The following is a 24,333-nucleotide window of genomic DNA, read 5'->3' as shown; positions in this document are numbered from 1 at the left end:
ATTTATGTTCTCCACTTCACTACTTCTTTAGAGGAGTTATACACATTCATCAAGCTCTGAAATAGTACATCCACCATTTAATCCTTTTTCAACATGTCCTTCATTAGGTGTGCATTTCTCAATAGGAGAAGACCAAAAGAAAAAAAATTCCCTTTATATGTCTTCTACTTCCTTTTTGTCATCTAGGACTTGTTCTTCATCATCAGAGGTAAGGTATTGATGATCAAAAATAAAATTGACAAGTAAATTGGTCTCATGAAAAGGCTCTTCCTTACCATTCTTCTTGATCTCCAATGAAGTCCCATCTTCTTAGATTCTTTTGTAGGAAGTGCACAAATTGTTTCTTCTTCATATTGATAGTTGGTCTCAAGAATATTTTCTTTAATTACCTCTTTATCAAGCATAAGATTCTTACTAGTGGATTCGTGAAGTTCTTCCTGATGCTGATACAACCATTCTTCAGTCTAAACTTCATTGCTTCTTTCTTCATTTGGAGTCAAACTTGTAGCTATTGGCAGCTCATAAGTGGAATGTTCTAGTGAAGGCATATGATCATCAAAGGATTATTTTTTAAATAATCAGATGCAATATTATTACCTTGATCTGTAACATCAAGAATAGCTTCTTGTTTACAAAAGACTACAATAATATGATAACTAGAGTCAAGAGACATTACCGTGGGAGTTCATAATCAGGTGTAGATGTTATCTTCAGATTTAACTCTTTTCTATTGTCTTTTTTTTAATCCTTAAATTTTTAGAATAAGTTGCAAAGGTGATCCCATATCTTCTTTTCTTTGGGGTCATCTCCTTTATTGAGACTTTGTTGAAAATTAAACAAGATCTTCTTAAAGATCTTTTCCTTAATTATATAAAGTTCCTCAAGAGAAGGATCAAGCCTTAGCCTATCCAAGGGTTTTTCATGTTCAACTATATGTACTTGTTTTAGCTTCTTTCTTTCACTTCCTTGTAGGTCTTTCATCTTGTAGAATCTAGAATACAAACATTTCCATAGGGAAGTAGAAACATGATCATCTTCAATGCTAATATTTTTTTGATAGCATGAAAGATGCTTTCTTTATATCGAGGTTCAAGCTCCTATAATAGCTTGTTTGTAGTTTCATTAAGCTCTTGGAGAGTGGGCCTAGGCCTTGGCCTTCTCTCAAGTTTTGAATGTCATGACGACTGAGTTACACTGGACCTTACCAGACAAAAGAAAGTAGGTCCTTCATATAGAGGCACCAATCTTCATCCTAGGGAAGAAACCTTTAGATTTATAAGAATAAGAAACCAAATACTAGGATTAGATTCCAATCCCCAACAAAGTCGCCAAAACTTTTTGGTTAATAGTTTGTCCCTCTTGCTAAATTGGCTTTACCTTGACTCTAAATGCCCAAAACATGAGGAAAAAAAAGTGATGCAAGAGCATCCAATGGTGTAAGGGAAATCCTCTATCACCCAAAACATGCTTAGTGTTAGTTTAAATTTAAAGTTTTTTCATTTTTGGATACCCATTTGGGTCCAATAAAGATTCTAACTTGCATAGTTCCACTATTGGTTTTCTAGGTTAGAGTTTTTGAGCACCTTGGGATACATGCCAATGTAGAAAATAGGTTATTTTGTAATTGAGCCATAATTATAATTAGTTAAACTACATACATTGGAGGGATTATTATACATTTAATTTTAAAAACTCTAGAAAAAGAATCAAGTCAAAAGGCTTTACGGTTCAAAAGTTATTGCAATTTTAAGTTGCCTGGAGACCTCCTAAGAGCACTTCAAAGTCAAATTTGAGGCACTAAACAGCCTTGTAATAGGACTAAAAAATGGGTTACTTGCTAAGATAGTCTATAGGGATATAGAGAACTTGGATATATTTACAAAAATATAAACCATTCATCAATCAGAGTCTCGGATCAATAGTTATGCCTCCCAAAAGTTGGACTACCATTTCTGGATTCTTTTAATTTTACACTGACTTCTGACATGATTTCTAAAACCTTCTATTTTGGTGGTGGATACCAAATTTAATATTAAAAAATGTATTCCTAACCCTAAACCTAACTGGGGGTTACTTAAGAACATTTTTGGCATTATAAAGGCAGTTCTTGGTGGAGTTTGGGAGAAGGTACTGGAGGAGAGTTTTTCTCCAAGATCAAACTACATTATAAGCCCATAGGGCACACCTTTGAGTCTATCCTCATCATTTTGAATGAATAGAATACCTCTTTTGATAATAATATTTCACTTTTCCTATTGTGTTTAGTTTGGTCTTGGACTATGCCCTCATCAAGTGGTATCAGAGGGCGTTTTCCTGAGTGTGTAGATAGAGCACTGACTATGAGGTAGTTTGCACTAGGACTTTGTTCTTGTGGGTTTTGATACAAGAAGATGCTTCCATGAAGGGAGCATGGTGGAAGGGCTAGATTTGTTACTCTTGAGGCTAGAGCCCTCTAGAGACAAGTTTAGGCATTGCAAGAGGAGATCTGCAGAGGGATGAATGTTGTCGTAGGTGATGAAAGTGAGGAAGAAAATTATGAAGAAGGAAATATTGGGTAGGAAGAGGAAGGATATGGAGATGTCCTAAACTAGGTAGAGGAGAAATTTTTTAGGGTCATTTCCAAGCTTGGAAAAATACCTAAAATTGACATTAGCATGTTTTTGGGAAATCTAAACTCGGATGAGTTGATTGACTCGATCAATGAGCTAGAGGAATATTTTAAGTATGAGGATATCAAGGACCTTGATAGGGTTAACTTTATAAAGGCCAAAATGAAAGGTTATGCCAAAATCTGGTGGCAAAAGATTTAGTAGGAAAGAAATAGAAGAGGAAAGGAGAAAATCACAAGATGGGATCGCATGGTAGACAAACTAAACAAGTAGTTCAGTCCTATTGATTATAAGCTAGATTTGTTCAAGAAGATGCAAGGGTTAAAGAAACTGAGAAAATTTTTCTAGGAATACATAGAGGAATTTTACCAAGTCCTTATTAGGGTAGGGCATGTAGAAGAAAACAAGGAGAAGGGTGCCCATTACCTTAGTGGGTTAAGACCTATAATTCAGGAGGAGTTAAGTCTAGTTAGAATGACTAGCATTGAAGAGGCATACTAGTTTCCCTTGTGAGTTGAGGAAAAGATAAACAAAAAAATTGATGGAAGGAATAGAGGGCATAGTCAAGAAGGAACTCATGGTAGCAAGTCAGTTGGAGGCCAAAATGAGAACTAGAAGAAAAATTAAGATGTGTGTACTAGCCAAAACCAAAGGAATGAGGGTTTCAACTGCACCCATGATCAAAAATTTGGAGATCAAAGAGGAAGGGGTAGAGGATGTGGACAAGGTTCAGGAAGAGGAGGTTTTTATGTTACCTATTTTCACTACAATGAAGAAGGGTATTCAAATGCCAAGGAAGGATAGAGAGGAGAGCTGATGGTCAAGAAATGGTTGCTCATGTGAATGATGATGCACAATCATCACATTCAGAGGATGCTAAAAGAGGAGAGGTTTTGGTTAATGAAAGAGTATTACTAAGTGGTAAAAATGAACCTAGACAAAGGAGGATTTTTTTCATACCACGTTCAAGTGCAATGGTAAATATTGTGATGTGATTATTGATGGTGGAAGCATTGACAACTTTGTGTCAGAGGAGATGGTCTCAAAGGTAAAGCTCAAGAGGGAGAAACAACCCCAACCCTATCAGATTGCTTAAGTGTAGGATGATCATAAAGTCATGGTTAGTGATCAATGTTTGGTAAAGTTCAAGATTGGGAGTTACCATGATGAGGCTCTCTATGACATCATTCCAATGGATGTCTACCATTTATTATTGGGAAGACCATGGAAATTTGATAGGCATGGTATACATGATGGTCATGCAAATAGATACTCTATAACAAAGGATGGAGTTTTCCACAAATTGAAGCCATTGATAAAGGAGGGTGAAAAGGTATGCAGTAGTGATAGGGCATGTCTTGTTGATAGAAGAAAATTTCTCGATGACATAGAACATCAGTATATGTGTTGTGTGTTAACTCCTAGAAAATATAAGGAAGGTAGTAGTGAAATTCCACTTGAATTTCAAGTATATTAAGAGAGTATGGAGGTGTCATCTTTGATAATTTTCTAGAAGGGTTGCCGCTAGTAAGGAAAATCAATCATCAAATAGATTTAGTCCCTGCAGCTACTTTTCCTAACAAGTCTACTCAGAGGATGACTCCTATTGAGACTGAGGAGCTAAATAGACAATTTTAGGGGTTGTTGAGGAAAGGTTTGATTCAAGAGAGCCTAAGTCCATATGAAATACTTGTACTATTAGCACTAAAGAAGGATGGAGAGTGGATAATGTGTATAGACTATCAGGCTATAAATAGAATAACCATCAAGTATTGATTTCCTTTGCCAAGAATGGATGATTTTATGGACTGTTTGAGTCGAGATCAGTACTTGAAAAAGATAGATCACAAAAGTGGCTATCACCAAATACATAAACAAGAGGGAGATGAGTGGAATACTACATTTAAGACCAAGGAGGATCTATATGAGTGGTTAGTCATGCCCTTTGGACTGACCAATGCACCAAGAACCTTCATGTGGCTCATGAATGAGGTACTAAAGAATTTGTTCAAAAAAATTGTTGTTGTCTATCTAGATGATATTTTGATTTTCAATAAGTCTTTGGATGAAAATTTATTGCACATTCATAGTGTCCTTGAATGGTTGAGGGAAGAGAAACTGTTGATTAATTTGAAGAAGTGTAGCTTTATCAAAAGGGACTTAGTCTATTTGGGGTTTCTTGTATCAGCTAAAGGTCTCAAAATGGACCCAGAGAAAGTGAAGATCATCTTGGAATGGTCTACTCCAAGGTCTACCATTGAGGTGAGGTCATACTATGGTCTGGCTAGTTTTTATAGGATGTTCATTGGAAATTTTAGTAGTATATGTGCACCCCTAACTAAAACAATGAGGGGGGATAGAAAAGAATTCAAGTGGACTACAGGAGTTGTAAGGAGTTTTGAATTGCTGAAGAAGAAGGTGACAAAGTGACCTATATTAGCACTTTCTGATTTCAGAAAAATATTCCAAGTGGATGGTATGCTAGTGATAGTGATATTGAGGATGTGTTGAGCCAAGAAGGTAAACCTATTGCCTATTTTAGTGAAAAACTAGATGATGCAAAGAAGAAGTATTCTATTTATGATTAGGAGTTTTATGCAATAGTTCAAGCCTTAAAGAAATGGAGACATTATTTGTTGCCAATATAATTTGTCTTGTATACTGATCACCAAGCATCAAAGACATTTGAAATGGGTAGAGTTTATGTAAAGTTATACATTTGTGTTAAAACATAGAAGTGAAAAGTCTAACAGGGTTGCAGATGCATTCAGTAGGAGACAATTGTTGCTGACATTAATGCAAACTGAAGTAGTTGGGTTTGATGAACTCAAGAATCTATACCCTGAGGATCCTAACTTTGTGGAGGCATGGAAGGCTTGTAAACAACCTATTACTCTAAACATGACTAGGTGGATAGATTACTTGATTCAAGATGGTATGTTGTTCAAGGGTAGTCAATTGCGTATCCCAAGGATTTCTATGAGGGAGAACTTGATCAAGGAGAAATATAGTGGAGGGATGGGAGGACATTTTTATTAAGGTAAGACCATTGCCATTAATAGAGAACATTACTTTTGGCCTCAATTATTGCAGGATGTGAAGAAGTTTGTGCAGAGTTGTCAAGTATGTCAAACAACCAAAGGATTTAGATGCAATACTAGACTCTATCAGCCATTGCCTATTCCATCAAAGCCTTGGGAGGACATAAGTATGGATTTTGTTCTTGGATTTCCAAGGACACAAAGGGGTTATGACTCAATATTTGTAGTGATTGATAGGTTCCCCAATATGGCACATTTCATTACATGCCACAAGACTCATGATGCAGTACATATTGCAATTTTTTTTCAAGATAGGTGGAGAGGCTACATGGTCTCCCAAAAAGTATTGTTTCTAAAAAAGTTACTAAATTTGTTCACTATTTCTAAAGGACTTTGTGGAAGAAGTTGAAGACATAATTGAAGTTTAGTTATGCATATCATGTGCAAACTGATGGACAAACAGAAGTAGTGAATAGGAGTCTGGCAATTTGCTAAGGTGTTTAGTAGGAGATAAGCCCAAGGGATAGGATTTGATTCTACCACAAGCAAAATTTTCTTACAATAATTCTGTAAATAGGAGTACTAGTAAATCATCATTCCAAATTGTGTATGGGAGTAGTCCAAGGACTGCACTAGAGCTAAGCAAGATGGAGCAAGGGGAGAGGACAAGTCCTAAGGCAAAAGAATTTGCTAAACATGTCAAGGACCTACATGAGGAGGTACATGCACATATTACTGAGATGAACCAATAGCACAAGGCTAGGGAAGATCAAAAGAGGAGACATAAGGAGTTCCAAGTTGGGGATCTAGTTATGGTACACTTAAGTAAGGAACGATTTCCAGTGGGTATCTAAAACAAGCTAAAGATGAAGAAATTTGGCCCCTGCAAAATTTTGAAGAAACATGACTCAAGAAATGCATATGAGGTGGAGTTGCCAAATGAGATTCACATTTCTCCTATTTTCAATATTGTAGACTTAACAGAATATCATGATGATAGTCCAAATGAGTAGTTGATCCTAGAGCCATGTCCAATTCCTACTTCTACAAAGGAAGAGATTGAAGAAATTTTGGATAGTTGTGTGGGCTAGAGCACTAGAAATAGGTGGTATGAAGAATACCTAGTTAAGTGGAAAGGATGACTAGTGGAAGATTCAACTTGGATATCCACAATGAAGGTTGCCCATTATGGTTTTCCTCTACCAGCTATAAAGTAAGGAGGTCACTTTTCAATCTACCATGGGTGTCTAATGCAGGAGCATCCAATGGTGTAAGGGCAATCCTATATCACCCAAAATATTCTTAGTGTTAGTTTTTGTTTAAAGTGTTTTCATTTTTGGATACCCATTTGGGTCAAATAAAGATTCCAACTCTCATAGTTCCACTATTGGTTTTCTAGTTTAGAGTTTTTGAGCACATTGGGATATGTACCAATGTAGAAAATAGGTTATTTCATAATTGAGGCATAATTATAATGAATTAGAGGGTGTCAATTGGAAGGATGATTAAAACACTCCAAAAAAATAACTAGGTCAAAAGGCTTTACGGTTTGAAAGTTATTGTAGTTTTAAGTTGCTTGGAGACCTCCTAAGAGCACTTCAAAGTTAGATTTGAGTCACTATAAAGCCTTGTATGGGCCCAAAAAATGGGGGACAAGAAAATCTAGTCCATAGGGAAATAGATCACTTAGAGAGCTTTCTAGAAATGTAAATGGTTTGTCAATCAGAGTCCCAAATCAAAAGTTATGCCTCCCAGAATTTGGACTACCATTTCTAGATTCTTCTAATTTCACACCAACTTATGACATGATTTCTAGAACCTTATGTTTTGGCAATGGATTCCAAATGACATATTCTAAAAAAACTTCCTAACCCTAAACCTAATTGGGGGTTACTTAAGAAAATTTATGGCATTGTAAAAGTAGTTCTTGGTGGAGTTTGGGAGAAGGTACTAGAGGAGAAATTTTCTCTAGGATTAGACTACATTTGAAAGCCCATAGGGAATGTCTTTGATTCTATCCTCATTGTTCTAAATGAATAGTATATCACTTATGATAATAATATTTCCCTTTTCCTATTGTGTTCATTTTGGTCTTGGACTATGCCCTCATCAAAAAGGATGTTACCAACAATGGGCCAATGTATGTGTTATATCATTGCCCTTTGAATTGTAAGGTATAGTTCCCTTATATGCAATATATGCAATGACTTATGTTTTTAATAGATCATTGGGATATGGGGTATGCTCTTAACCTAAGAGCATAAGAGGATAAACCAAGATGCTCATAACTACAAACACCCTAGGTAGAAATAAATTTGGGCAAATTATAACATCCAGTGGAATGGATATCACAAGTTATCTGGAAGTTTTTCTAACATTTACTCCTAATTCTAAGTGAAAATTTACCATCTAAATGCAAAAGGGAAATGAAGAGATATGCACATGATGACTAATGGAATTGCTTTCACTATTAGCCTTGAATGAAATGGAATCCAACCAATAACTAATAAATTTTTATGCATTTATCTTTTATTTCCCAATGAAACTATCTAACATGATATGAAATGAAGAAGAGAAGAAGTGAAATCATATATGAGGAAAGTAAATGGAATCACTTCTACTACAAATATCAAAATGAAATAGAATCCTTCTGATTATTGTGGGACCACATATAATTATCCTTCAACTCTTAATGTAGAACTAATCTATGCATCGACCACAAAACATGAAAATAAAATAGTGTAAATGGAATTACAGAACCCTTCACTCTCAACTTTGTTGACCCTTTTTATTATCAAATAAGGTTACATTTATAGCTAGTTGTTATCCTTTCTAATTCTAGCAGAGCAACAATCATAAAAAAAAAAAAAAATAAGGATGAAATATGATGTTATCCAATAATATGACCAAGTGGCATCTTCTCCATCGATGATTCTGAATTAGAGATATTCCTAAAAACACTCTATGAATTTTCATCTTCTTGTAATCTTCAAAAAACCTTGTGATGACAATATTTTTTTTCATCTTCTATCATTCCTGCCAAATACACATGATTCATATTCCAACATTCACTTTTACTTTAATCTTCCATCATTGATCTCAGAATCTACAATCGGGATTATATCATGAGAAACCTCTTTATGTCTTTCTTTTATATTTCCTTAGTGGGGTCTCTATGTACATGTGTCTTTATGTCACTTTATCACTACAATTAACAATTGAGAAATTTTTTATAATGACAAAGTGATGTGCATAGATCTTATTCCAATCTAACAGTGGTAACAAAATGGATTAAATAGGTATTTTTAATACATGTTGCTTTGGCTATGATATTATATGTAATTGCACTTGATCATGTATTTTAGTGTGCATGATTTATATCCCTAGCAGTGGCACATGGAGTTAGTGATTCAATTGTTCATATTTTACCAATTTTATCTCTAGTTGGACGGCGTATCCTTATTTTAATAATTTTAATTACAACCTTTCAGTGATTAGTCAATCCGAACTCATCTGCATTATGTGACTAGACTAGTGAGCATGTCTGTGCATTTAGAAGTTTGCATTGTTCGCCAAAGTATCAAGTGATTTTGGGTTTTTGGGCTTTAAATCTTCTCAAATTTAATTTTTGGTAGCTTTGCCTTAGGTAAATTTCCATTATGAAGAATAACCTATTTTCATTTTGGTCAATTTAGAGTCTAGCTGCTATAGTTGGCTATTTTCCCTAATCAACTATTCACTCAAAAAATGAGTAAGTGTTGAAAGAGTAATTTAATTCCTCACTTTTTCTAATTTGGATTTTAGAATTTAGAGAGCTTTTTGTGAATCCTCTTTTAAAATACTCAAATTCTGTTCATTCTAGGAGCTACGAGAATGGATTTTTCATGAGGTTAGTCTCATTGGATCTGGCTTAGGGAGTTTATGCTTTTTCATCACTTTCAGTAGATTTGATGGGTTATTTATTTTATCACATGGGTTTCAATTTTTGCCCTTTCTCTATTAGGTAGGGCCTTACCGCTTTAATGTTTGTACTCTATTTTATCTTTCATTTCTTGTAGTAGTATGTTAGGAGGCTAAGAACTAGTGTTCCCCTCCATTTCTATTTAGTCGTTCTACCCGATTGGTCAGGTATGAACATTTTACCTATTTTTGGAATGGGGGTTTGGAATTTTGTGTTGTTATGCTAGCCGTTTTTGCATACGATGTCTGATTTCATTTATTTTTGGATTTTCAATTTTTTTGCACCCAAAGGCCAAATGGCTTTTAATTATAGAATTTTTCCAAAATTTGAGGTTTTTTCCTCATTTTTCATGTCGCCCTATTTTCTCAAGTTTTCTTGGAACAATGTGGGTCATGGACCTGGATGATCTATTTGGATATCTGTCAGATTGCTATTGCACCTTATGTTGCATTGGGATGCATGTTGCATCCATCCTCTCGAGTCTATTTTGGTTGAGTGACTCTATGTTTGTGTTCTCATCCAATCCTTGTGTTGATCTTCGTGATGGCAGTGCACCACACATGAGTATGTACATATACATTTTTCGGGTGACCTACGAGGCTCAATCTTCCATGGTATTTTCAAAAGTTTTGATCATTGGGGTTGGGTTGGGAGCTTGCATGCATATGGGCACTCATCCTTGGATGAGCATGGGTAGGGTAGGGTAGCATATGGGGGGGGGGGGGGGGGACATCTATCTTGCACCCTCATGATCATGACACCACATGTATGGCAGATAGAGTTTTAATTAAGAGACAAGTAAAGAAAATATGGGGTGGTAATAAAATTAAAGATAATAAAATGTATGTGTGAGAGCCTTTCCATTAAGGGATGTATCTACACAATCCAAGCTTGGGCTTTTCGATGCCAAGAAACTCTCCATGATGTCATTCCCTACATAGTAGCCCATTGAGATGTCTAACCAAGACCTATAGTTTATGCATTGCCTATGTCTTGGATTTTTTCATCATACCACTTGGCATGTGTGTTAGCCATGGATTTTTTTTTTGTGTGTGTTTTTGGTCAGATCATTATCTCCATTAGCACAATGGGTGTGGATCTACAAGTGCCACATGGTTGGGAGGCATAGCTACCTTCACTACTGCTAGGGATCGATGTATAGAGATGGTCTTTTATTCTAGCCTGATCGTTGCTAGATGTCAACACTTGGTACTTTGGGTTCTGGAGTATGCTTTCTTGTGATCTTTATGTTTTCATTGGAATGCTTGTATATCATGTTTTGATGATATTATTTACTGATACATTTCCTTACTTTGATGCTTAGCATGAGATAAGTGATGTTATTTACTTTGTAGGATTATCTAATTGCTTTTCACTGGCATGTTAGATTTCCTTATGCTTATGATTGTAGCATATTATAGTAGTGATGTGCCTATTATGATAGTATTAATAATCTGATCGGTGGCTTGGGATGTTACGTGTGGGGGATGGCTAGGGCCCATAATGGTCTTATGATGCGATTGACAGTTGGGAGGAACTGCATACTTAGTTAGTTATTTTATTCATTACAATGTTATTTGTATTATTACAATATTGCTTTCAATTCATTGTGATATTTCCTTTCGTACTTTTAGTTCTTACTATTTGATTAGATGGTTAGATATTTTTCTAGCTTTCCATTCTTTAGTTATGGTTTGAGTGTTATTGTCTCGAAATGTGGATCAAGTACTCCTTGGTGTTGGAGGAAATTTTTTTCATAGTTCTCTTAGCTTTTCTTTTCTTTTTGTTCTTGCATGCTGATTTGCGATCTTGCATGAGAATGCACTTTCTCGCATGAGGATGCAAGTCTTCGTGCAAGGTGTAGGGTTTCTTCACATAGCTTGACACTTTCTTGCGCAAAACCCTACACCAATCTTGGGGTGTCTTGCTAAGAACTTCCTCGCATGTAAAGACATTTCTTCACATGGCCTAGTGCACTTCTTTGCATGGAATTCTAGCAAAGAATGTTCTGATGCAAAAAACAGGGGCTATCTAGGCTTGTCGGAGAAAAGTTTGAAAGTTGGTTTTGGATACCCTTTTTGGTTTTTCACCTTCCTAGTTATTAATACACTTCCTAAGGGGTTTAAATATTTTATTCCTTATACTTAAGATATATTTTAATAAATGTGACAAATATTTTGAGATAGGTTCCAGACCTCTACGAGCTAAGATAAAGATTGTAGGAAATTTCAGGGCTTCAGGATTTCAAACTTAGAAAATTTTTAGGAGTCAGCAATTGTCTTTTAGCTTGGTTGATCTCTTTTATTTTCTTTATGTTTTTGGTTAGTGGTGATGCTTGGAGACCTGTTCATGATGGATGATTGTTAGTTTTCCATTGCCATCTTTGTGATCTATGTATGTTGTTGTCTTGTGCACTTACACTTGTTTAAAAAAAAATTATCTTGCTTATATTTCATCCTTGTTTCCAAGGATCTCTAAGTAGGGCATTACCATTAGTCTCTTTGTTTTACAGTGCAAGTCCTCTTTTTCTAGCTAAGTACACTGTGGCATACATGTGGTAGATGAGCATCAATACTTTATTGCTTAGAAACTCTGATGTTCAACCTATTTTCTTTGTGGCATCTCATGACTAGATTCTAACTTTACTTCATGAAGCATAATGCCACACCATACATGTGTCTCATTGTCATTTCCCATATTATGTATCTTTCTTGCATCTCTAGGAAGTGGGCAATTACCCACCATTCATCTTATAGGATCTAATGATTGTGATTACTCTCTTGTTTGAGTTACAAAATGGGTCCATTTTCTAGCTAGATGCATTGTAGATGATAGGTAATGTCATTTCATTATGTGAAGGATCTAACATCAACTTGTTTTAGTTTGTGACTAAGTTCTAACTATATGTTATGAAAGGTGATGGTCCACTAGACATGTGTCTTTCCCTTGCTATTTCATTCTCTTAAAGATCGATCATCTTTTTATAGTGACATAATGAGAATTATAGATCTATTTTAATCAGGTGGTTGAGAACATACATGACTTGCATTCTTTCTACAAAATATTTGACTTGTCAACTAGCCAATGGCATGCTATATTTTATTAATTTGACTTTTCTCCTCCATGTAGATGTGTAGATCAAATATTAATCATCTATTTTATTTTCAAAAGAAGTCATATCACTTTTGACTTTTTTCCTTCACCGTATCTAGATTTTGAATTTCCATTCTATATTGAATTCAACTGAGCTTAATTTTGAGCTATGCTCATGGTCTGCATATCAACCTTTAGCCTAATTCTTTGATGTTCTCTACTACATGTGTTTAGTGTTTGATCATGATTTATTTATTCTATCTACATCAATGCTTTTAATGGAACACTTGATCATAGAATTATGGTAGGAATACTTTTATGAAGACCTTCTTCTCAACATGAATCTTTTCCTTATGAATCATTAGAAACATCCAAACCTTCTTCTCATTAGGATAACACATAACAAATCCTCCAAACCATAATCGCCTAGCTTTGGGCTGATGTATTGCACATATGGTTTCCTGCATTAGATTAACTCAAAGGAATGTTAAAAAGAAAGGCCATCCTATAGGAAATCTAGACTTAGACTCAATATATTGTCAATTGACTTTACTCAAACTCTAGAAGTTAGAAAAATATACGGGAGACTGGAATCATGGCAACAAAGTAATTATATGGTCTAATGGATGTAGGCATGATGAAAATGTTTTATGGATACGGTTTCACTAAGTTGTGAAAAGTTTTAATTGTACATCTGGACCTTGGATAACTAATTCACTCTCACCTCTCAGTTATTCCAAAAGAATTCCAACAATTAGTATTAGAGCCATCTACTTAAGAGGACTAGTTTGAAGGTACTAGACGAAAAAAGATCAAGATGCCAAAAAGAGAGGTACCCAAGCTTAATAGAGATATCTTTCCTCCATAGAAAATTTTGATGAAGCTACACCTAGGGGGTCTTGAGATCATGCACAATCTCGCATTTCTAATGAGCATGTTAATCCTGCTAGAGCCCTCACTGTTGAAGATATAAAAAAGAAGAGGGAACATAGCTAGACAATGTTGGAGATTGCCTTTTCCCAAAGTTATGCTAAGTTTGATGATATCAAGAGTTGTGAAAGTGGAAAGAAAATGTGTGATGCTAGAGGTGAAAAAAAGGTTCTAAGAGCCAAAGCTAAAATTATTAGAGGTAAGTTTGATGATATGAGAATACAAGAAGTTGAGAATGTTGCTCAATATTGCTCTACGATAAAATATGTCATTAATGCAATAAGACAAACTACTAGCAAAATAGATGATGATACTATACTAGAAAAGTTTTGAGAACATTGCTACCCATTTATTCTATTAGAGTTTGTGAAATACAAGGACTGAGATGTATACTAGGGACTTATCTGATTCTTGAAGGTCTAGTAGGTAGGCTCGCTTCTTTTGAGCCCTCTAATTTTGATAATTACAAACCTAGAAATGTTGAATCTGATTTCAAATTCAAGTTCTCATTAAAGGAACCTAATGAGAAGAAGAAGAAAAAGGTAAAATATGTTTCTAGTGATAGTTATACAAATGAGGAGGATGTAGAACAACTTGAAGCACTACTAGCAAGGAGATTTCATAGATGTAAAGGTAATTTCAAAGGTAAGTTACCTATCATGTGTTTTAATTGAAATGAGGTTGGTCATAGTATTGCTAGATGTCCAAAAAAGAAGAATTATAGAGCTAGAAACAAGTACAAAAGTAGAAGAGATGAGGACAAAAAATATTACAAAGACAAAGGCAAGAAGTATTGCTACATTGATGAAGAGGAAACAAAAGATGGATTTGGTGACCATGATGATGAAGTGGTGTGTCTTGCAATGAAGAATGTATCTGATGTAGATAAGGAAACTACACTAGTGTCTTGTGTGAACAAGAATGGCAGATGGATCATTCACAATGGGTTTTGACATCACATGACTAGAGATAAAAGTAAGTTCATTACCTTGAATTATTATAATGAAAATAGTGTAAGGTTTGGTAATGATGCACCCTATGTGATAAAAGGAAAAGGTTCTATATAAATTGCATAAAATATTTTTATGTGACAATGCTTATTATGTTGAAGGACTTAACCATAATTTGTTATGTATGTCACAACTGAATAATTTAGGTTGTAAGGTTGAATTTCATAACAAGATTGCTAAGATATATGATAGTGATGGAAAACTAATTGGAAAAGTTGATCAAACCATAGGTAATCTATTCTACCTTGATATAGAGGATGTTACTTGTCTAATTGCATAATTTGATGATGTATGGCTATGGCACAAGAGATTATGCCATGTTAATTCTGATAACTTGGTTTGTATCAGTAACATGAGAAGAGTTAGAGGTTTTCCTAAGTTGAAGAAGCCTAAAAATATAATTTGCAAAAAATGTTAGTTAGGCAAAATGAAAAAGTCAAGTTTTAAGAGTAATACTCATACCTCTAAAGGAATATTAGAGATTGTTCATATTGACTTGTGTGGATCAATTGATGTGAAAAGATACAAAGGAGATAAGTATATTATGCTTTCTATTAATGATTATTCAAGAATGATGAAAATTATATTTTTGGAACAAAAATTTGATGCTTTTAAAATGTTTAAGTGGTACTTAGCAAGAGTTGAGAAGGAAACAAGTAAAAATTTGAAATGATTGAGATATGACAGAGGAATCAAATGAGTTTGAGATGTTTTGTAATGATAAAGGAATCAAAATAGAGACATTTGCTCCTAGGACCCCTCCACAAAATAGAATTGTTGAAAGGAGCAACAAATCTATAATGGACTATGCTAGGACACTAATGATGGAGAAAAATGTTGCTTTGAAATATTGGACAGAAGTTGTAAGTACAACTATCTATACCTTGAACCGTGTACCAATCAAGAAAGGTACTCATTTAACACCTTTTGAACTATGGTATGGATACTTACCCAATGCAAATTATTTTAAGGTATTTGGAAGCAAGTGTTATATTCTCAAAGATTTTAGGAATGGTAAATTAGATGCATGGTAAAATTTAAGAAAGCTCCCTCTAGGGAAAGATATAAATTATTGGTGAATCTTTCATTATTTTGAAAAAACAAATTATTTTTATCAAAAATCTCTCAATTTTTTAATTTTTAATATTATTTACATTGGCAATTATTTGGGAATCATAATTTTTTAGTAGAAAATATTGGCAAATCTCAATAATAATAGGAAGTTTGATAATCATCATGGAATATTACAAATCAAAATTGAACATATTTTATCTCATGGAAATTATGAAGATAATTATATTATATTTTAAATTAGTAGTGAAAACTAAACATTGGTAATATATCCCTAAAGTACCTAATAATTATAATAATTATTGGTGAATTAATTTTAATTTCTTCGACCATATATAATATTTAGGTGAATCAAATCTAATCATGTATCGAATATTGTGGTGAATCTTTGAGTTTAATTTTTTCAATAAAATAAATTATTGAACAATTTTAAATATTTTAGAACTATATTTAATAAAAATGTGGTGATTTAGGTTGCATGAAATCTTAAATTATTAGCCAAATTACTAGCAAAAAATTTATAAAATTTGCAAAATTATGAATATTCACCACTAGGAAATATACTAATTAGATCCAAAAAGTGAAGAAGGTATATTCTTTGGTTATTCCACAAGAAGTAAAGCTTATAAGTATTTAGATACTAACACTAACATAGTTGTGAAAACTACAAATGTGAAATTTGATGAATATACAAAAGTACATGAGGTTGAACATATGAAGGAACCATTAGAGTACAAATCATTTATATACTTTTATGAAGGTATGCCTAGTGATGAAGATGTGGTAAATCAAGTTGCAAACCAACAACAAGCTTTAGTGACTGCCGAGTCACATACTATGAATGTCAAGTTGGATTTAGGAACTGAGTTGCATTTAGGTGCCAATGTACAAAATGAAGTTGAGGCACATTTTGATTCTGAGATTAGTGTACATGAAAGAGATATTGAACTACCTAATTGAGATGCAGTTAGTGATTCATAATTTGAGAGACCAAATGAGAAAAATAGAGCAGAGCCAAGATTGTCTAATAATGTCAAGAGACATTACCTTGCTACACAAATCATTGAAGATAAAGATGCTAGACCAATGACAAGGAACAATTTGAGAAATGGTACATATTCTATTAGCATGCATGAACCTAAAGCAGTGAAAGATGCCTTAGAAGATGTGGATTGGAGTAAATCCATGAAAGAAGAGATTGAACAAATTAAGAAAAATAAGACATTGAATCTAGTTCCTAGACCAAAAGATAAAAATGTGACTGGTACCAAGTGGTTGTACACAAAAAAGTTAGAGAAAAATGGTGAAGTCACAAGGAAAAAGTCAAGATTAGTTTGTAAAAGATATGCACAAGAAGAAGGGATAGACTATGGAGAAACATTTGCTCATATTACAAGACTGGAAGGAGTAAGAACTTTGCTTAATTACTTTGCATACAAAGGTTTAAAAGTTTATCAAATGGATGATAAGTCTACATTTCTAAATGGTATATTGGAGGAAGAGGTTTATATAAAAAAACCAAAAGGATTTATTGATGCTAACAACAAAAACATGGTATGTAGACTACACAAATCTTTATATAGTTTGAAGCTAGCACTAGGAGCATCATATGAAAGGCTCCATAATTATCTTGTGAAGATTGGATTTGAGAGGACTAATGATAACAATAATTTTTAATTGAAGATAGAGAAAGGAAAAGGTATTTTTTTATTTGAAATTTTTGACGATGATATCACATTTGGAGGTCAAGATACTTTATGTAAATATTTTTGAAAGTGAAATGAAGAAATAATTTGAGATGTCTATGTTTCAAGAGGTCAAGTTCTTTGTAGGATTGCAAGTACATCAGTTGAAATATGGTATGTACATCACTCAATCAAAATATGTAAAGGAGATACTAAATTTTTTTGTTGTTGGAGGATTCCAAGTCAGTAAGCACACCTATGGTGATAATACATAAATTGTCAAACAATATTGATTTAGATGAGGTGAATAAAACATTATATAGGTCTATGATTGGAAAATTACAATATGTAGTACATAGTAGAATATTATATTGCATTATTAGTTGGGATAGTTGCAAGATTCTTTGCTAATCCTAGGGAGAATAATTTGATGGTTGTTAAGAGAATAATGAGATATTTGAAAGGAATAAAAGACTATGGTCTATACTACAAGTAAAATGAGAAATTTTAATTAAGAGCCTAAATTGACATTGATTGGGCTAGAAATATTGATGATAGAAAGAGCACTAGTGGAGGAGAATTTTTCTTAGGCAAAGGTTGGTTACATGGACTATCAAGAAACATAACTGCATCTCTCAATCTACAATATCTTGCTACTGCAATAAATTCTATAAACATTGTATGGATCAAATGACTACTCAAAGGTATGAAGGAAGAAATCATTGAACCTATGATACTTTATTTTGATAATACAAATTCTATAAATATATCAAAGAATCTTGTGATGCACACAAAGACTAAGTCCATTGTAATCAAGTATCATTACTTGAGAGAGTTAGTTCAAGATAAATAGGTGAAGATGGAATATGTTAATACAAAAGAGGAAATAGTTGATATCTTCACAAAAGCATTGCCTAAGGATGCTCATGAGTATCTAAGAGGTAAAATAGGGGTGATACCTCTATTAAAGGCTATCTAAAAAGAATGAGGAGTTCCCTGCATCAAACAAGATGATTAACATATGTTACACATTGATGAAGTGGATCTTACTTTACGAGTTTCCAAAGTAATCAAAGAGTTGGAACTAAAAATCAATCACAAGCTAGGCGACAGAGGGAGAAATTGTAAATGTTCGTATCTGCATATTAAGATGACAAGTATTTGGAATTTTTGTCAAATAGGGAGAAAGAAAGAGAATTATTTAGCAACTCAAGGGAGAAAGAGAAATCTGACTCCTGCTTAGGGAGAAATCTGAGGGAGAAAGAGAAATTCTACTCCTACTAGGGAGTGATCTTGATTGCAGAGGGAGATGAAAGAAAACACATAAGAAACATGGAATACCTAGTAAGAGGGAGTCAATGTCAAAGGAGATATAAGAATTGATCTAGAGGGATCCATTAGGATGAGTTGATTGATTGTCTATCAACTAGAACAAAAATTTTGTAACCTATTCAGAAGATGAAAGTTGCTAATAGAGGGAGAGATTTCAATACAAGGAATTATTATTTTTGTTTGGTATTTTATTGGTTATACTGATTAAGTTTCGTTAGTTTTATTTTCCATCAATGCCAAAGAGGGAGATTGTTGAAAATAGATTGATACAAGTATGAATATCTATTCCAATCATTATATTGTCACTTATGTCAAACTTGCTACTTCTTGGTAAGACGATTACTTAGATGGTTTGAGTATCATAATTTGTTTGATTGATGAAGAGGTTTTGATCAAATGAGGTAACAATAGAACATAGAGGAAAGGTTGAGTTATGATATGAAAAAAGAGTACAAGGATTAGTTAAGATAGTAATATTATAGTGAATTGATTATGTACTTAAGGTTGACACTAATTAAGTTCAGAAGAACAAGTTAAATGAATTGTGTCTATCAAGCTTAATAATCAACATAGTAAGTGTCAAAAAAAGTTAGGGTAAGCCAAGAAGAAAATCATTTAGAGCCAAGAAAAATCAATTTTAGGCTAAGCTGAGAAATACAACGTAAGCCAAGTAAAGTTTAGTTGATGTTGAGAACTAGTAAACTTTAGTTCATGCCAAGTTTTTTGATAATAGATGTTGAGCAACATAGTATGTGTTGAGCATTAGAATCAAGTTAATGTTGAGTGTTAGCATTATGAGAAAGATAGAGAATTTGATCAATCTAAGCCAACAAGTTTGATTTCTTGAATTGTGTGAACCATGTAGAAGAGAAGCTTGATGAACTAGATGCATAGAATTAAAGATAAACCATTTTGAGGTGAATTCAAAGAGTATTGAAGGAGAAGTTTCTAGAAGGAAATGAAATGAAATGATGGTTAGATTCATTAAATCCTACCTAAACTAACCTAACCCTAAAATGGATGATGGAGGGTGAATGGAAAAAGATCTTAATTTTCTATTTATAGAGAAGAATAGTTAGAAGCAAAGGTTTTCATGTATGAGAACCTAAGGATGACAAGGAGTCTAGGGTATTGCTTCATTTAGTGAACTAAGAGAAGAAACTACATTGGTAAGGAAAGCAAGAAGGCTTAAGGTTATGGATGCTTGAAGGGTGAACAAGCTATCAGACCTAAAGTGTGTATTAGCCAAGTAGAATGGAGGACTAAAATAGAGATCTATAATATGTAAGTGTGTTGTAAGTTGTTATCAGATTAAGCCTCACAGTTACTTTCTAATCATTGTACTAGTCCAGGGTAAATCCTTTGGATTAAGGTTGACCTAATAGTCATTTTTAAATCCTTTAACTAGGTGACATTCCAAGTGAATGATCTAAATAACTCTAACAAGACTTATTCCTAGAAAGGTGATTCAAATCCTTTAACTAGGTTTCATTTAATAATGTGCATTGTAACCTTTAGCAGGGTTGGTCTTTTATAGGGCATTACTTTAGAAGAGTGACAATAAGTAGCATGTTACTGGTAGTTTTTCCTAAATTGTGTTTCCATGTTAAGACATTGTGTCAAATGTGTTATCTTTCATGCTTATATTTATGCAAAGTTGATTTGATAGTAACTCACAAGTTTAAGTGACTATATGATCTAATGGATGCATGCATGATGTAAATCTTTTATGGATATGGGTTCACTAAGTTTTGAAAATTTTTAATTGTACATCTAGACCTTGGATAACATACTCACCCCCACTCTTAATTATTCTAAAATAATTCCAACATCTCCTAGGGGATCATCCTCCATAGAAATATATGGATGCTTCTTAAACTTGTACCCAAGCTTCTCACTTACATCACATACTATAGAATTTTCCATTTCTTCAAATTAAAACCTTAAATTATGACTGTGCAAATGATAATTACCTTGATTTCACAAAACAAGGGCTTTATTCAATTTTCTTCACAAAACACTTTGAATTCACATTAATTCTTTTGCAAATATCTCTTTTAACTCTTGTATTATTGAATGGTGGTTAATAAGTTGATTCAACCCTTAAATCAAACCTAATTCAATTCTTCATTAATTATGCAAGTACACAATCAACAAAGGTTGTTTCTAATTACCAGGAGACTTATTTTCCTTCATGCACTCACATATAGATTTCAAAAAAATTGTACACTTAAGCGTAGCATTTATTGTATGCCTTAACTCTTCCTCTAACATTATTTCTACCTTTTTTTATGCTAATTCCTCTATAAAATTTCTTAATTTAGGTAGGATGAATTAGCCAATACAACTTCCTTAAATCTTCTTTTAGTTACTTAAGTGATGTAGGAGCATCCAGTGATGTAAGGGTAATCCTTTATGACCCAAAAATATGCTTAGTGTTAGTTTCTATATAATGTGTCTTTATTTCTAGATATGTTTGGGTCAAATAGAGATTCCAACTCTCATCGTTCCTCTTTTGGTTTTCTAGGTTAGGTTTTTTCAGCACCTTGGATACCTGTCAATGCTAAAAATAGACTAGTTTGTATTTCAAAAATAATTATGGTGATTTACAGGGTGTAAGTTGGAGGGAATATTAAACTCATAATTTAAAGCACTCCAAAAAAAGAACAAGGTTAAAAAGCTTTACGGTTTGAAATTTATTATAATTTTAAATTTCCTACCGACCCCTTAAGAATGCTTCAAAGTCAGATTTGAGGCATTAAATGGCCTCATATGGGCCCAAAAAATGGGGGATGAGAAAATCTCATCTATAGGGCTATAGAGTGCTTGGAGAGCTTTCTAGAAATGTAAATGATTCATCAATCAGAATCTCAGGTCAAAATTTATGCCTCCTAAAAGTTGGATTACCATTTCTAGATTCTTCTAATTTTACACCAACTTTTGACATTTTTTCTAGAACCTTCTATTTTGGTAGTGATACCAAATGGAATATTCTAGAATTCCTAACCCTAAAGCTAATTTGGGTTACTTAAGGTCATTTATTACATTGTAAATGCAATTCTTTGGTGGAGTTTGGGAGAAGGTACTGTAAGAAGGACAAACAGGAGAGCTAATGGTCAAGCAAGGGTTTCTATGTGGATGATGAAGCATATTCAATGCATTCAAAGGATTCAAAAAAGGGAGAGATTCTAGTTAATGAAAGGGTCTTTCTGAGTAGTGCAATTGAACAAAACAAAGGAAGAGTTTGTTTCCTACTAGGTGCAAGTGTGAGGGTAAATGTTGTGATGTGATTGTTGATGGTAGAGCATTGATAACTTGGTGTCAAAGGAGGTGATCTCAAAGCTAAAGCTCAAGAAGGGGAAACACCCTCATCCATATTAGATTTATTAGGTGCAGGATGATCATAAGATGCTGGTTAGTGAGCAATTTTTGGTAAAGTTCAAGATTGGGAGTTACCATGACACGGCTCTCTATGACATCATTCCAATGGATATCTAAAATTTATTGTTGGGAAGGTCGTGGTGGTTTGATATGCATTCTATACATGATGGTCATGCAAATACATGATCTCTGAAAAAGGATGGATTTCACTACAAATTGAAGCCCTTGATAAAGGAGGGTGAAAAGGTATAGAGTAGTGTTAGGTTATGTCTTGGCAATGGAAGAAAATTTCTAGATGGCATGAAATATTAACATATGTGTTATGCTTTAATTCCTAGAAAGGATAAGGAAGCTAGTAGTGAAGTTTCACTTAAAGTTTTGGGTCTATTAAGTGAGCATGGAGATGTCATCTCTAATAATGTTCTAGATGGGTTGCCACTGATAAGGAAAATTAGTCATCAAATAGATTTAGTCCCTGGAACTAGTTTTCGTAACAAGGTTGCTTATAAGATGACTCTTACTAATATTCAAGAGATAAACAAACAAGTTTAGGAGCTATTGAGGAAAGGTTTGATTTGAGAAAGCCTAAGTCCATGTGTAGTACCTATAGTACTAGCACCAAAGAAGGATGGAGAGTGGAGAATTTGTATAGACTCTTAGGCTATAAATAAAATAACCATGTAGTATCGATTTCCTTTGCCAAGGATGGATGATCTTGTGGACTGCTTGAGTGGAGCTCAATACTTCACAAAGATAGATCTTAAGAGAGGCTATCACTAGATATAGATACAAGAGGGTGATGGCTGGAAGACTACATTCAAGACTAAGGAAGGTCTATATGAGTGGTTAGTCATGCCCTTTGGACTGACCAATGCATCAAGCACCTTCATGTGACTTATGAATGAGGTACAAAAGAATTTTTTGGGAGAATTTTTTATTGTCTTTCTTGATATATTTTGATTTTTAGGAATTCTTTGGATGAACATTTATTACTCATTTGTAGTGTCCTTGAAAGGTTGAGGGAAGAGAAATTGTTGATTATTTTGAAGAAGTGTAGCTTTGTCAAAAGGGAGTTAGTCTATTTGGGGTTTGATGTATTACGTAAAGGTCATCTTGGAATGGCCTACTCCAAGGTCTACCATTGAGGTGAGGTCATTCTATGGTCTGGCTAGTTTTTACAAGAATTTTAGTGGTATATGTGCACCCCTAACTGAGACAATGAGGGGGGATAGAAAAGAGTTCAAGTGGACTACAATAGTGGCAAGGAGTTTTGAATTTTTTATGAAGAAGGTGAAAAATTATCCTATGTTGGCACTTCCTAATTTCAAAAAGTGTTTGAGGTGCATTGTAATGCTAGTGGCAGTGCTATTAGGGCTATGTTGAGCCAAGAAGGTAAGCCTATTGCCTATTTTAGTGAAAAATTGAATGATTCAAAGAAGAAGTATTATGTTTATGATCAAGAATTATATGCAATAGTTTAGGCCTTAAAGAAATGAAGGCATTATTTTTTGCCAAAATAATTTGTTTTTTATACTAATCACCAAGCATTGTAGTACCTAAATAGCCAAGGTGAATTGAATCAGACACATTTGAAATGGTAAAGTTCATGCAAAGCTTTACATTTGTATTGAAATAAGAAGTGGAAGGTTAATAGGGTTGCAAATGCATTAAGTAGGAGATAATCATCGCTTACAATAATGTAGGTTGAAGTGGTTGGGTTTGATGAACTCGAGAATCTATACCCTGAGGATCCTAACTTTGTAGAGGCTTGGAAGGATTGTAAAGAACCTATTACTCTAGATAGAACTAGGTGGCTAGATTACAAGACCATTTCCATTATTAGATAACATTATTTCTAGCCTCAATTATCACAAGATGTGGAGAAGTTTGTGTAGGGTTGTCAAGTATGTCAAGCTGCCAAACGATTTAGTGACAATACTAGAATCTATCATCTATTTCATGTTCCATCAAAGCCTTGGGAGGACATTAGTATGACTTTTGTTCTTGGATTTCTAGGATACAAAGTGGTTATGACTCAGTATTTTTGGTGGTTGATAAGTTCTCCAAGATGGCAGATTTCATTCGATGCCACAAGACTCATGATGTAGTGCATATTGTATAATTAGTTTTTAGAGAGGTGGTGAGGCTACATGGTCTCCCTAAAACTATTGTTTCTGACAGAGATACTAAATTTGTTTGGTATTTTTCAAGGATTTTTTG

The sequence above is a fragment of the Cupressus sempervirens genome, chromosome 3, assembly GCF_028749045.1.
Source record: "Cupressus sempervirens isolate cs-2001-9-10 chromosome 3, ASM2874904v1, whole genome shotgun sequence".
In the NCBI taxonomy this organism is placed as follows: domain Eukaryota; kingdom Viridiplantae; phylum Streptophyta; class Pinopsida; order Cupressales; family Cupressaceae; genus Cupressus; species Cupressus sempervirens.
This window is presented reverse-complemented; position numbering follows the sequence as displayed.